The sequence below is a fragment of the Oreochromis niloticus genome, linkage group LG19, assembly GCF_001858045.2.
Source record: "Oreochromis niloticus isolate F11D_XX linkage group LG19, O_niloticus_UMD_NMBU, whole genome shotgun sequence".
In the NCBI taxonomy this organism is placed as follows: domain Eukaryota; kingdom Metazoa; phylum Chordata; class Actinopteri; order Cichliformes; family Cichlidae; genus Oreochromis; species Oreochromis niloticus.
In genome coordinates this window covers 12822239-12837635 of record NC_031983.2, presented here as the reverse complement: position 1 = coordinate 12837635, position 15397 = coordinate 12822239, and the positions used below count along the sequence as shown (strand labels likewise).

The following is a 15397-nucleotide window of genomic DNA, read 5'->3' as shown; positions in this document are numbered from 1 at the left end:
TGGACACAAATTATAGTCTAGCAAAGTTGCAGAAAGAGGTCGTCCTACTTTAAAGTAAACCGATTCCTGCTTCTTCTGTTTTTTGTTCCAAAGGAAATGTCTGTCTAGTTTTCGGATTGCCGAGGCTATCACAAGTAGAGGCTACTCCACGGTTCACCCTGGCTGAAATAAAAAAAGATCAAACCTGCGAATGTGCTTCAACAAGTAGAGTGATTATTTAGTCCCTTTTGCACACAGTAACAAAGGCGAACCATGATGAGGGTTTTACAGTCTCTCATATTCCCATGTCTGATTTTCACGATGTTCTGGCATACCTCAATAAGCTAAATCTTGTCATTTCCTTTCTCCAAATTGAATTTCTAAGGGGATTTAAATGGGCCAACTATGAATGATGCCATGGGCGAGAATGCTCAAATTACCAACAATGTGGAGAAAAATGAGTCTGAAAGCAGACAAGAGGCATCGGGGGGTTTTGAAGATGTGGGTAGACTGATGCACTTTCACAGACAATTCATCAAAAGCCTCTTTTTCTCCCCTCCACGAATGCCGGCCACTTCTTTCTCCTTCACGCGAGTTGAAACAACCTGTCTGTTGAGCCCTTACCTTAGGAAAAAAAAACAGACGATCATACTATTAGCTGTGTACATTTTTAACTGAAACTAAATCATCACTGGGAAGAGACCAGCGGGGAGAAAGAGAGAGAGCAGCTGAACTGCTGAGGATTTTTTAAAAAAAAAGCAAAAATTAAATGAAAGAGGGAGAGACTGGATAAAAAAAAAGAAAAGAAAAAACACAAACAGGATAACAAAGAGAGAACTGGAACGAGTAGCGACAGACAGAGAGAAAACGAGAACAAGGGAGCGGGTGAGAGGAGAAGAGCAGAGTGGCGGTGGCTCGGTGGGGGGGCCCATAGTAATGAACAGGTGGTGGGGGGAAGAGAAGGTTAAGCCTGTTTCTGTGGGTGTCGCTGGAACCTACCCCGTGCTGTGTGGACAGATGTGTGGACGGGCCTGCTAGCTAGCTCTCACTGTCTCTCCCTCCCCTCCCGCCTGGCCGGTGCTGCCAAAGCCCACTAGCCTGTGCTCAAAAACTCACTCATTTATCCGCCTTTGTTCTTTGTTATTTTTGGACTCGGACGCGGCAGCGAAAATTGTCTCTCTCCAAGGAGAATCACGTTCCTGTCTTCCCGTCTCGTTAGCTTCTGTCCATGTACGATGCGCAATAATGTGACATTTGGGAATGCTGTGATGTTTGGTTTTGTTGTTTTGAAGCTGCTTTGAATCTTCTCTGCCGGTGGCATATAGAAAGAAAGATTAGGAGAGTTAGTTTCTCGTGTTTGAAAAGCCAGGTGGCTAAGGGAGCCCCTGACAGGTACTATTCTAATGAACACACACGCTTCTGCTGTTGTTGCTTCAGGCCTGTTGACAACCAGAGAGGAACAGGATGTTGTCACTCAGACCTTCCACAGGGTGTGTATATGTTGCTCACGAGTCAGGGCTCTGTGTGACAGGTGTTTCCTTGTTTGTCTATCAGACTGATTTTTACATTGTCAGCTCACAGGCAATGATTTATAATTTATCAATGAAGGACCCAGTGGAAAGAGTGTAGGCTGAAAATCTCCAGATAATTTAAGTAATCAAACTGTCGTTAAGGTCTATGAGGAATTCTCCGTTTCCGAATGGAAAAAAGTAAGAAAAGTACGGAAAGTAGAAAATATGCGTGTTTGTGTGTGCCTTTCTAGGTGGAAATCACCTGTGTTGGCAAAGCAGAGGCTGTATTTTGTCAGTGCATAGAGATCTGGTCTGCACCTGTTGTCAGACACACACACACAAACACACGCGCACACACACCAGATGAAAATCAGTTGACAGCATGGCCAGCTTCATCAGATGTGCCCACTCCTGCTCCGTTCATTAACGTCCAACCGCAGGCGGCTGGCCTGGGGCCTACTGCGAGTCCCACTCGGCTAAACAGCACCTCCACAAAGCAAACAGAAAGACAGAGAGCGAGAGAGAGAGAGACGCGTGCAGGCAAAGAAAGACGTTCGAACAAAGTGAGGAGGGAAAAATAAAAGGTAGATTATGCGAATGCAGCTAGAAAAACAAGATCACAATAGCAACAGAAAGATACACGCAGGCACGCGGAAAACCAAAACTACCGAAGATTGGCGAGCTCAGCCATAGCCTTGGTTTGGAGGTCAGCTGGGAATTTTGGATTGGCGTCGCCTGTGTGACGCCCACACGCTCTGCCCGTTCTCCCTGGGATGCCAGCGCCACCTGCTTACATTGTGGATGGCAGCTTTGGTGCCCAGCAGGAGGGCTGGATGGACGGACTCACAGACAACATGTTTCAGCTAGTTTGTTTGGAAACCTGCGGCCGCCCAGCCAGAGAGAGGAAAACTTTGGGAGAGAGGGGTGAGAGAAACAGAAACAGAGAGAAGGATTTTCAAGAGTTTGCCACATCTCGCTCGGTCTCGCTGTCTGACTGGTAAGGCGTGTGACAAACAGCGACCTGAAATTGATTGGCAAGTCGGTTATAGACTGATAAAAATCCAAGTGCTGAGATTTTTTACGCCGCTCACTTCGTCGGGCACGGGAATGATGATGGCATTTAGCCATTGTGACAGGCAGGTTTGTCATATAATCATGCAAACCCCGCAATATCCATCTCAAACCGACATTATCACACCATATGAAACCATCTGACCAGTAAAGGGAAGCTGCTACCGTTTTGGCCAATACATGCACCAACAGTTCAAACCTGTGGGACTGAGAGAAAGAGGTGATTTCCCGAAGCCTCCCACTGAATGTGAACTCTTTTTCCACATTAGCATACCGAGTAAGCACACTGGCCTGACTCATAACAAATGCAACCCTGGAAGAAACAAACATGACATAATCATTGCGAACATCATCACCAGCACCCACTTTCTCTGAGTTATCATTTACCTACTTCCACCCGCTGAGATAAGTGAGCAAAGAGGGGGAAATGATGCTAAAAAAAATATATATCACACACTGACTGCTGTATTTTTTTTGAGTTACTGGAAAACTATTTGAGGACAGGAGTGTAGCATGTGAGTATTTTTTTTTTCCTGAGGAAAGGGTGAAGAAGCTGTGGGCAATAGTAAGCAAGAGAAGAGAGTGAAGGGGCTGGAGGGGAAACCACCTGCGGAGGAGCAGAGAGCGGTGGGGCCAGAGGAGATGAAAGAGTAAGGTTTTGATAGCTTCCTTCAAAGCCCCTCCAAAAGGTAAAAGTATCCCGGAAGACACACACAACCCCACACTCGCTATATCTAGAAGTAAGCATCCGGTGTCAGAGGAGTTTCTGAGAAAGCACTCTGAGGTACATCAGATTTTTTTTTTTAACTCCACTCCTCTCTTCTCTTCAGCAGAACAAGATGTTTCTTTTGTTCTTGAAGCAACTCCCAGACAGGAAGCCAGGGCACGAGATGAAGATCAACTTGTTTCCTTCTTTAAAAAAAAAAAAAAGTGCCTTTCTAAGATGTCAAGGTTTTAGTGCTCCTACGCAATGTCACCCCAGCCCTCAGCAAATATATTTTAGGACTCACGAGGGAGGATGTTTACATTGATGACGAGCTGACAAACAGTTTCTGAACAATCTGCTTTTCAGATCAAGGCTCGACCTTTCTGTTATATACAGAAGAGAAGAGAAGAGAAGAGAAGAGAAGAGAAGAGAAGAGAAGAGAAGAGAAGAGAAGAGAAGAGAAGAGAAGAGAAGAGAAGAGAAGAGAAGAGAAATGCTTTTCGTAGTACAAACGCACCCTTGATATTTATGCACAGCCACGACGGGGCTAATCAATCATTAATATGCAACTGGTTATAGCCTCACACACGTTCACACAGAGCAGAAAGGTCAAAAGACATTTGTAGGCCTAAATTAAATATGGAAGATGATACTTTAGAGCCACTCTTTTACCCTGTCTCCAATTCAAACATGCTCTATTTACATAAAGCCATTTACAGTACAGCAGGAGCACTGAAATCTAATGAAAAACGTGATTGTAAATAAATGCATTATGAAGAAAAATAATAGGTAAAAACTGTGAATTTAAATGAAAAACCAATGAAAGAAAATGATATATATACATATAAAAGGGAAGCTTTTTTTCTCGTTGCAGCACATTTTTCTTTTACTAACACAATGAATCTTGGGAATATTTTTGGATGCCTCTGCATCACTGCAATTTTTGTTTTATTTTCACCAGCACTGATCATTAAGCTGTTATCCACTTTTACAAGCGATGTCTATTTTTTTTGAGGACACTGAGAAATACCTTCTTCTCCAAGTAGAAACAAAGCAGGTTGTTCTACGCGCTGCGCTCGGTGTGTTACTTTAGAAATAAAAAATATATATTTTTACCGATTTACAAATTAATACATGGTCACATACGAGCATTCTCTCGTTTTATCTGCCTCTCGCTCTCACTCGTGCTGTATCTTGTTGACTTTCTGCCAGTGGTGAATGTTGATTTCTGTCTGTTATGAATCCAAACTGCTGTCAACACTCTGCGGGTGTCATCGTAACATACTAATCTTCCCTCTTTGTCCCAAAGGCGCAAAGTCAAATCAGAGAGAAATAAAATAAGGGAGGTGGGGGAAGAAAAAAAAAGTGGATGAACGGATATTGAGAGCGAGAGAGAGCGAGTGAGAGTGGTCACATCACACAGCACTGCAGGAAGTCTTCCTCCAGTCAATCATAACCGCCAGCCTACTCAGCTTCCTGCGCAGCAAATCTCATTTGCTGCCTCTTCTCCCTCGCTGGTGTGACTATAAAGGGGGATGTGGGGATAATGTGCATTATTACTTTTATCCAATGTAAGTGAGGTGGGCCAATAATCGTGCAATGTTGGAGTTTCATTGTTCCCAGCTGCTGCGATCATTACTAAACGTCAAGGAGATGCAACATTTCCTGTCGACTTAACGACAGTAATCACTTCCCTCTCCCTGCGCACTCTCTCCCTTCGCTCCGCTGAATACTCTGCCACCCAGCCCAGCCCAGCGAGGTGCAGAGATGAGGCTTCTTCATCATCTTTATTGGATTCCTCCTCCAAACCAAATCACAGTAAACACGCACTGCATCATTTTCCCATATTTTCTCATATAGACTGACTGCCTGACTGCAGCTGGTGGAATTATTGGCTAATAATAAACTTCTCCATCCGCTCCTAGAAATCTTTCTGTGCGAGTTACAGAACCTGATGCACTACCGTGTTAGTAGTTGTTCAGACAAAAACCAAATTAAAAAGAAAAAAAAGCTGTCGTGAGCAACGTGGAGGAGCTCAGTAAAAAGTTGACTGCCTTTCTTTGTTGCTTCCCCTCCGTCTTCTGTTCCCTATCTCTCTCTGCGTGTCTATCAGGCAGGTGAATGCCCTGCAGACAACACACCAACAGTCTGACTTGATTTTCTGAAGGTGTTTTTGGGTTGGCAGTAGCTTCACAGGTATCACAGCTGAAGTGAGAGAAACAGAAAACGATCTGAGGGAAATGGTGAAGTTTTGATAAGTGGCAGATAAGTTTTTTTTTCTTGTTTCTTTTTTTTTTGTCTATTTGCTGAAAAATAAAATTAGGCAGGTTCATTTTCACCATTGTTTAGCACTTGTGTTGCTGCAATTGCCTTATAAATTACAAGACAATACATTCTACTTTTCATAGATTTGGTTCATTCAGACACAGTAATGCTCAAGCAAAAATCTCAGTATCTTGCAGTATAATCAGAATAGATGAAGTGCGTTCTTTACAGTCTCACAGTACCAAATGTGTGACTTCCACCCTCTTTTATAACTGCTGACAATATGGTGCCATTTCTAATGCATCTGGGCCGTGGCAAATCTTTTACCAGCACAGTGCATTGCACCATACGCTGGGAACAACGATGAACCACTGAGGCAGATGTCATTTACGACGCGCTCCATCATCACATGTAAACATCCCCACTCTTTCACTTAGACAAAAACACACACACCTTGTTTTTGCCTTATGGTACAAGTGGGGGTGGGGAAACGGGGGAAGGTGGGGGTGTGTGTTGGGCGGGGGTGTCTCTCTTCCTCATTCGAACAAACATTCCTCTGCATTACTGCCTCCCCCTCCCCTCGATACGCGTGTTCATTTTAAACCTAGCCCGGCTTTTGATCTGAGCCGCGTATTGTACTCCTGCCTGCTGCCCTGGCTCCCAACACCCACATACAGGGTGTAAAGAGAATTATTCATTGTTTTCACCACACAACAAAAGTGTTGGAGCTCAAAGAGCAGCTGCCTTCACATAGTTAATTTAACGTTGCTGGGTTTCGAGCCACAGTGACGATCCGAGGTGTCCTGCTCGTTGTTTTTCCATTACAGAGGTGTGCTTATTAAAAATAGATGGTGGGAGAAACTTAGCCAAACACACTGGATTTCAGATCAAAATTCGACCAAAGCACATAAACTGTTATACTCTTCATCATTTAAACTCATAAGGAGGGTGCAGGTCTCTTAAACCAAAAAGGTAAATTATTCTAGCTCCCTGATGACTTCTAAAAGAATAGTTTTATTTGACCTTTTCTTACATTTAGTTAATTAATCCTTTTATTTTCTTTCTTTCAAGTTAAAATGCCTAATATTTGCTGCTTCCAGGTTGGTTTGCCCTCATATTATATCATTGTAAATTATTTAATAAAGTTGTGTTATTTTAATTGGACAAAACTTGAGGTGAAGTGAAAGTGAGAATACTGGATTTTGCAACACTGATTTCTTTGGGAGGATCCCGGGTTTTGGTATCAATTAAAAGAAAACAGTACTGCATTGGCAGATTTTCTAATATTTACACCAATTTAACAAAACTTGAGAATATTTATTTAACAAATACAGAAATACTGTTTCAACTGTTCTTTTAAGGAAAATCCTCCAGACCTCAACAAGGAATTTTAAACTATGCATATCAGTGCAGCTGCAGTTTGTTATTTTTGTTTTTGTTAGTATTTAAGATATAAAGTGAGTGCACAGCTGCTGCATGTAGTCCTACTGTCCCTAAACAATGCATTTGTTTACAGAATAATTAGAACTAAAGTACAAATTTATTTGGACTAAACTTCATTGGAAATCGGTGAAATATTAAAAGGCCTACAATATAAAGCATTAGCAAATAAAAGGCACTGTTTTCTGCACAAAGGATAAGAGACATAGGCCTCTCCCCTCTGGGGCAAAGAACACAAAATAGTGCTAATTGAGACAGGACAGACAGTAGCTGGCAGCAGCGCTCATCACTGTAGTTCACTGCTGAGGAGAGGAGAAGCAGCTGAAAGCCTATGCCAGATCTCCTCATGCACCACTGATTGCAACTACTTGGCCTGATTTTGGCCTGGACTAGCCTTGCGCTTTTGTGTCCCAACTCACCGCCCAGTGCCCAGTCCCTGCTGCCACTAGCCCATTACTTGGTGCTCAGCGCCCAGAGGTGGGCTGTCCTGGAGTCCCGCAGGCTTTCACCCAGCACAGACGAAGGGGTTTGTGCCAGCAGTTAAAGATGTGCAGTGGTGTGCACCACGAGCTGCAAGAAATGATCACCAACTTCACAAAAACAAACAGTGACACCCACAGTCAGGAGATCAGTTGTGGCTGGCTAACTGGTTTACAACGACACGAAGCGAAGGGTTATGTCCTCAATGGTCACTGCAGGAGCCAAAATTATTAGGGACTGCAGTCTCTGATATTTCTTTTTGTTTTAGTCAACCCCATCTAGTGGCTGTAATGAATGGGACATGAGAATATTAATTTAACGTGAGATCAGAGAAATAGTCTTTGACCCCTCATTCCCTAGGATAAACTGCTCCCGATAGTCCTGTTTTATTTTTCATGCAATACTTATTTACAGTTAGGTTTAAACTTCTGAGACTTCTATGTATTTATGATAAAGAGCCCAGGTTTAGTTTAGCAGGACATAAAGTCAAGCTCTATATGTAATACTGATAATTCAGCTCAGCAAAGGAACACATCAGCTGATACCTTTCTACTCAACCTGCAGTCAAATCAGTTGCAGCTTCCTGTGCAAGCCGCTTTGCAACCCGCCTCCACCCTCAAGCTCTTCCATTTCATGCTGTATCTGATCTAATCAATACCACGTCTGCTGTAACTGATGCCGGATCTCTTCTGCACCAGAAGTCTTGCTGCTGCTCTCCCATTCCACATATGCCCATGCAAAGCCCAGAACAGAGCCATGCCGTGAAATGACAATTACTGCAGGTGGAGAAAGTCTTCTTTTGAGTGATATGGTATGAATTATATGTTTTAGGCAACTGTTTCTTTCAAATGCAGCTCATGTTGAGTATAGAGTCATTTTTACCATGACTGTGATCAGAAATAATCATTACAATGAATTTCCTGCAATCATACTTACAGAAACAGTATCGATGTAAAACAGAAAAGCAAAAGCAGGACAAGCTGCCCATCGTTTCACTGCACTGTCAAACTAACGCAGTAGATTTCAATAAATATGATAATCCTGCATACTGTCAGCTGGAACAACAACCTTGCCGTAACTTCAGTCCATCACAGAGAACTAGTTGGTTGCTCAAGCTGTCAGAAAGTTTGCTGCTACACAGTCCCAGCAAGGCAGCATCTTGTAACTTCACTTATTCTGTTCCTGTGCCAGACTCCTTCCCGAGCCAAACTAGGAAATGAGACTCTCTCTGAACCTGGTAGACTGAACAGAATGTGAGAATTGACAGGTATAGCAGCATCTGCCAAACTGTGAGGCTTCCTGCCTCTGCCATCCCATCACACTCAGGATCAATCTCCATGACTCACTGAGCTCATATCCACATGCCGTTTCCTATCAGCTGGGAAGTTAATGTACAGGTTAATTATCCAGGCAACTCTGTTTGGAGAAAACAGAATCGGAGCCAAGTGAGGTTTGTTAGGCCAGCATTGTTGTTGTCATGCGTGATATTCTTGAGTTACCACTCCTCTCGGCTTGTGATAAATCAGCTGATAAAGAAATGCCAGAAAGCAAGTATCATTTCCAAGGCGGGTGACTTGATGGCCTGGACAAATGAAGGCAGATGTTGTAAAAATCACTCAGCAGCTGCTTTTAAGTCTACAGTAAACACCAACAAATCAGCAGCCAAATACTGTTTGTGTAGAGAATGTAATTTGTCATTTTCATGGTAAAGAACCCTCTGCACTCAAAGAGACCTGAGATATTACCATTTCATGATTCACAAATCAATTTTCACACGCACTATGAGGCTTCTTTTGTCTTCACCCATCTCCGTCCTACGCTGCATGTCACATTACCGCCACGTATTGTCAGACCACCAGGAGAGGATGAAGACACTTCCATATTCTTTGCTTTTAAACTATATAGCAAACAGTGCAGTTTTAAGTAGCATTATTTACCATTTCTAGCTTCTTACAGGGGGTTTTTTTCTACGCAACCCCATTTGACCTGCTCAGCTCCACTGTTCCTCCTGCAACGAGCCTGATCACAGCTCAGTGCATCACAAAGCATTAGCCTGTAGATGAAAGGCGGTCTACAGTAGGATTAGTAACTGTTGTACATGCCCCAATGATTGAGGAATGCTCTCCTGCCCCACTCAAGGACACGCTCAAACACTCCAGACTTCACTACGTCTGCAGCAAAAAGGACGGCACTTTCAGGTCTAGGCTGCCGTGTGAGTTCTTACTGTAAGCCTCGTGGAAATACTCACGTGCATATACTCTGGAGGATTCGCATTCAGTATTCTTCAGAGAGTGACCATGAAAGAAAGGAAAATCTGAAAAGAAACGCATATAAAAGAGCACTTACAAGTAAATGAATCTTTAATTTCTTTCCTCACATTTGTCTACTTTTAATAACCACAGCCGCCTGGGGCTCTAAACTTCAATAAGCGATGACTGCTACAATCCCTGTATCACAAGACAAGCCTCTTTTTCTTCATCATTGTTAAAAGTGCTTTGATGAAGCCACATTGTCTACATCAACTAGCAGGGTGGTAGAATTTTTTTTTTGTATCAGCTATCCTTATTTTACCTTTAAGTTCAGATCAGTAAGAATGGGCATGGCTCTGAGCACAGCCGAGCCTTAGTAGCCAAAGCCTCATTAAGATGCAGACACAGGAGTATGCTAATTTTACCCTACATCCTAGAAAAGTAAAAAGACAACAAAAAGGGGCTTCATTAAAGAAGACCATGCATTATTCAGAGAGCAGCAGGCCAGAGGAATGGCTTAAGGCCAATTATCCTCTGCTGGAATCTTCCCCTGGCTCGCTTCTATGCTCCACATTCAATGTCTCTCTCTTTTCTTTATGTATGCATATGCTAATACATAGTTGCTAGTTTATTAGGTACATCTAGCAAAAAAATTCAACAGTAAATTCTATGATTTAAAGGTTAGATGTTCAGTTTTTAATGAAACTGCTGAAGAGCAGTATTGATTAAATTAATTTGGTGGTGGTGGTGGAGATGTATTTTCTTACTGTTAATGTTATTTAGTCTTCCCTAATAAATTTCAATGGGGTGAACAAAACAATAAAGCAGCCAGTGTGTTGCAATTTAACATCGTGGCTGACACTATAAACCCATGAAGCTACCTCAACAAAAATGAAACCCTTCTAGCTTCATTAATGTACAATTTATTAGAAAACTGCTCGATTACTCTGTATAAAGTTTAGCCAGGTGCGGCTAATAAATTAGTTACACAGAGCCTAGAGCAGGGGTCTGCAACCTTTTACACCCAAAGAGCCACTTGGACCCGGTTTCCACGCAAAAGAAAACACTGGGAGCCGCAAATACTTTTTGACATCTAAAATGAAGATAACACTGTATATATTGTTTTTTATCTTTATGCTTTGTGTGAACAACTAAGGTGTGCTGCTTATGAAATCCATGAAGTGCTACAGAGAAAATTAAATTATATTTATGTAATCAACACATTTTGAAGTCTTAAAGAAATATAACAAAAGCAAAGACACCCAGTTGAACTAAAATGATCCATGTAGCAAACAAAAACTGTTGTCAGCCGCCACCCTTATATCGCCTTTGGGCTTTTGGAGCCTTGACCTGACTCTTAAAAAATAATTGGAAAAAAGCACTATGCTGCTGAAAAATGAAAGATATTTGCAAAATTCTGCCTAAATATGTATTTTACCTGGTTAATGCGTGCGGCGGGGCGTGGTTTGCAGCGCCGCTGCAGGGGAGGCGGACGCACCTGAGCGACACCCGCAATACGTCTGCGCTATCTGTGCTGTTGTGTTGTTGGTGGTGTGTGTCGGGCTGTGAGCTGAAAAGCTACAGCCGGCTGTATGCGTACAGCAACCGTGTGTGAAAAGTGCTCAATAAAGAGATGCTCAAAAGCGTGTTCATGGAAACATCGTCGGGTCTGCCATGATTTGTTTACAATGGGACTTCTGCTCCTGAACCTCTGCGCACAGAGTCCGCAAATCGGGGATATACGAAGCCAATTTACGCAGGACTGTAAGCTGTCATCTGTCAGGCGTGAACGGTGTTTGTCTTTAACATAGTTCACGGTGGAGAACAGCTGCTGACATAATGTGGATCCGAAGATCCATAATTGGCCTACCTGGGGTTGAAAGTCTCGATAAATTCACGGCGTTTCGGCGGGTACACCGGCTTCCGCGAGTGTGACTGTTATTTTGAGCGATGAAAAAATAATAGAATATAATTTTATTTTTATATTTCAATATCACAATAATCTTCCAATTTAGAACTACGAGTTAAAAAAGAACTAACATAAATAAAATACACTTCAGCTAAACACTTCTAATTTATTTGCCCAAACCACGCGGAGCCGCAGTATAAGATGCAGTCTGATATCCCTGTGTTAGTGTAGTTCCTACATCATCATAACAGTGTGAGACCAGGACCGCTATTGCAACTGGCCAATGAGCATTTAGTTAGCATTCGCCAAGAAATTAGTTAATGCTATTAAAAACTATTACAAACATATCAACAATACAACAATAACCTAAATTTGGTTAACAGTAAACCTAACTTGTTATATTGCAGAAACTATTTTGTTAAATACTTGAAATGCTTACCATTTGCTCTAGAAGAGATTTTTACACAAACAAAAGTATTTTTTTCCTCCACTTCCGAAAGCTATGACATCACAGCAACATGATTGGTCAGTTGCAGTTTTGATCCCAGTATTATACCAAAAACTGTTTTCCGATGTTTCTATGCGTTTTTAATGTCTACTATCATTGGAAGGGCTTATATATAGCAGATTACCTGGTTCTCAAGTGTCTTTATGACCCTGCATACATACTCTGTATTCATTATAATTGATCTCGTCCTTTTGAGCCACTTAAAATACCTTTATATAAATGTGATGTTCTATTTGTTGCAATTTCTGCTGCTTTCGTGGCCTTTCTTTTAAAAAAAAAAAAGACATTTTAATGTCAATGAGAATTTTACTTCTACTTTTTTGTGTGTCTATGTGATTATGGGAAAATGTGGTATAACGTATTTAGCAGGAGGTGCCAAAGGTGTAGTTTTAAGTGTACCACACAGTCACAAAATATTATCGGTGCACAGCAAACATGAAAATGAAAGAAGCTGCAGCTTGTGTAATTCTATGGCAAGACTGTCTCTCTAATATCCTGAAAAAATCACTTTTTATCTAATCAAGCATTTTAATGAATAGCTCAGAATAAAGCAGTAAAGCACTCCAGCATGCTGCTTTTCTCTTTATTGATTCATTCTGTAATTGGTTATATTGGTTATTAGACAACACAGAAGTAAAAATATAGCACAGCCACAAAAGTTCAACAAAGAGTTGACTAATTACACAAATTTACCAAATATTGAAACTAAAATTAGTCAAGTTTTTCCTGATGCTTTGTACTTTGCTGCCTTTTCACCATTAGGTTTTCAAGACAGGAATTTATTTTGATCCCAAAAGTATGCCAAGAAAATATCCCCCACACAATTACATCATCCATGCTTTCATATTCTTCACACCAAATTCAACATCCAACCATCATAGCACAAACTGAGACTCATAAGACCAGTCAGTGCTTTCTAATCCTCCATTGTCCAATTTTGGTGAGCCTCAGTTTCCTTTTATTAACTGAAAGGAGTTGTAAGGTGAAGACACTGCAATAACAGACTGTAGACTTTGTTGTAATGAGCGGTTATGTGTTACTGTTACATTTGCCTTCCTATCGGCTCAAAGCAGTGTGGCTGTTTTCCACTGACCTCTGGTGCGCACTGGATATTTTCTCTTTTTTGGATCATTCTCTGTATGGCTGAGAGGGGAAAATCCCAGCATATCACCAGCAACCATGGCACATTTCTTCCCCATTCTGATGCTCAGTTTGAACTTCAGCACGTCCTCAGGAGCACGTCTGCGTCTCTACCGTAAATGCACTGAGTTGCTGTCATGTGACTGTCCGATTATATTTTTGTGTTAATGAGCAGTTATACCTAATGAAGTGGCTGGTGATTGTATATGACTTTAGCACGACTAATGTACTGAGAAAGTGCATCATTTTAAACTAGCGCACATTTACAGTCTGGTACATGTTGCTGGGAAGTTCACAGGAAGAAGCAGAGTTGGTGGACGTCACTGCCAGAACACACAGCAGGAGGAGGTTGCAGCTAGAATACACAGCTGCTGGGACACAATTCATTAACAGTGGAACATAGGGAAGTGTGTGTTTGTGTGAGCAGAGAGAGAGAGGAAGTCATGTGGCAACAGCCTGTCCTTCTGTCAGTCATCCTGTCACAAGACTTGCAAAGTGTGTCCCATTGTGTCTATGTGGTTGCGTGTCTGTGTGCGCACGCATGATGTAGGCTTTTCATGAATCCAGCTGTAAAGTAAAGGTAATTCAACAGTTATCAATTTGAAGCAGTTTCCCAGCCGTCTCCTTCACTTTAGTCAGATTCTTCCAGTGTTTCCAGTCGCATTTAATTGTCCCAGCAAGATCATGTGTGTGTGTGTGCGCGTTTCAGTGTGTGTTTGTCAAGCCTGGGCCCGCTCCTGGGCCTGTTCAGTAATGAGAGCAGACAGTGCATCGGCAGCAGAACCCCAGACCTGTCTGCTGCATTGGAGATATATGGGGTGACTGGACATCTGAACCCTGTTTGAGACACATAGACACACATACACAGACACACTCAGTGTATATGCATGCATGCTAGTTCACACAAACCAGCATCCCTAGGGACAGGCGTGGAAAAGCAGATGAGGACATTTATCTCACAGTCACCAGAGGTTACAATACCAGCCAGAGGACCAAACAAACAAACACAGCCTTTATGTCAGTATTCTGACTTCACTTTCAAGAAATCTGCAGGGAAAATCCAAAAACATCTTTACATTGGAAAACAGAAGTTTGGCTGGAACCTGATGGGAAAAAATTATTGCTTCAAAGAAATAATGACTTGGTATTGTTTTTCTTTTTCTTAATACAGAAAATGAATTCTCGACATTTCTGGTAACCAAGTTACTGAAAAAAAACACTAAACAGCAAATTAAACAGTGTCATAGAAGTGCACATCTATACGCATTTTATGAGAAAAGTAGAGGCATTGAGCTTTTGACCTATCAAAGTGAAGTCAAAGTGAAGTGTTATAAAGTGTTAAAACACAGATGCCGATCCTGTACTATACATAATCAAGTCACAGCTGAGTCTAAAATTATTAATATTTATACGTAAATGGTTAGTCAGTTCAAGTCGCTTTAATTTATAGAGCACAGTTATAATTACCAAATCCTTATGATTTTACAACTCTTCATGCTGTAAAAGTCCAACGAGTAGTTTATGGCCATGTGAAGCCTGTTCCCTCATTAATCCATGACAAATTCATTCACAGCTCACATGAGGTGTGAATGAATGAGGTCCAAAGAGATTCTGATGCAAGTAAAGTAAGCCATCATTAGAAAGAAAACCAAAAATAGACTTCAGGAGTGGTCAAACAATCTGGTACAGTCTTTTAAAAAAGAAATTCCGGTGTTGCTGGCCAGGTCAGCAACATCATAATGTAAACCAAATAAGTTTAAACCGAGATACACCAAATAATAAAAAAGTAATACATCTAAATTTTCTTGTTGTTTTTTTTCCTGTTGGAGAGAGATGCCTTGTAACTCCCCCAACTTTTTAGGATTTCTAGGACCAGGTGAAGTTCCCTCTATCATAAAAGCATAAAAGCACCTCTTCCTAGTATCTAGAGAATTCAAACCTATATGACTGCCATACAGATACTTCTGGGTCAAGTGACGCAGTTAGAAAGCTTCCTAAGCAAAACTGACCACACCCCAAGAGTCTCTCAGGACACTGATATTGGATATTCTTCAATGGCCAAGTCACCTGATCATAATCCAATAGGGCATGCTTTCCAGTTACTGATGACAAAACTGAATGCAAAGAGACCCACAAATA

At 41.7% G+C, this 15397-nt stretch overlaps 1 long non-coding RNA gene across 1 annotated transcript in view; it reads right to left on the bottom strand.

Annotated features, from left to right (window-relative positions):
* LOC102078006 (uncharacterized) overlaps nt 1-9767 on the bottom strand; it is a 66593-nt gene extending 56826 nt beyond the window's left edge. Inside the window, exon 1 of the long non-coding RNA XR_270123.3 lies at nt 9701-9767. This is a non-coding gene — a long non-coding RNA (uncharacterized LOC102078006). The remainder of the gene's footprint in view (nt 1-9700) is intronic.
* Between the last annotated feature and the right edge of the window lie 5630 nt (nt 9768-15397).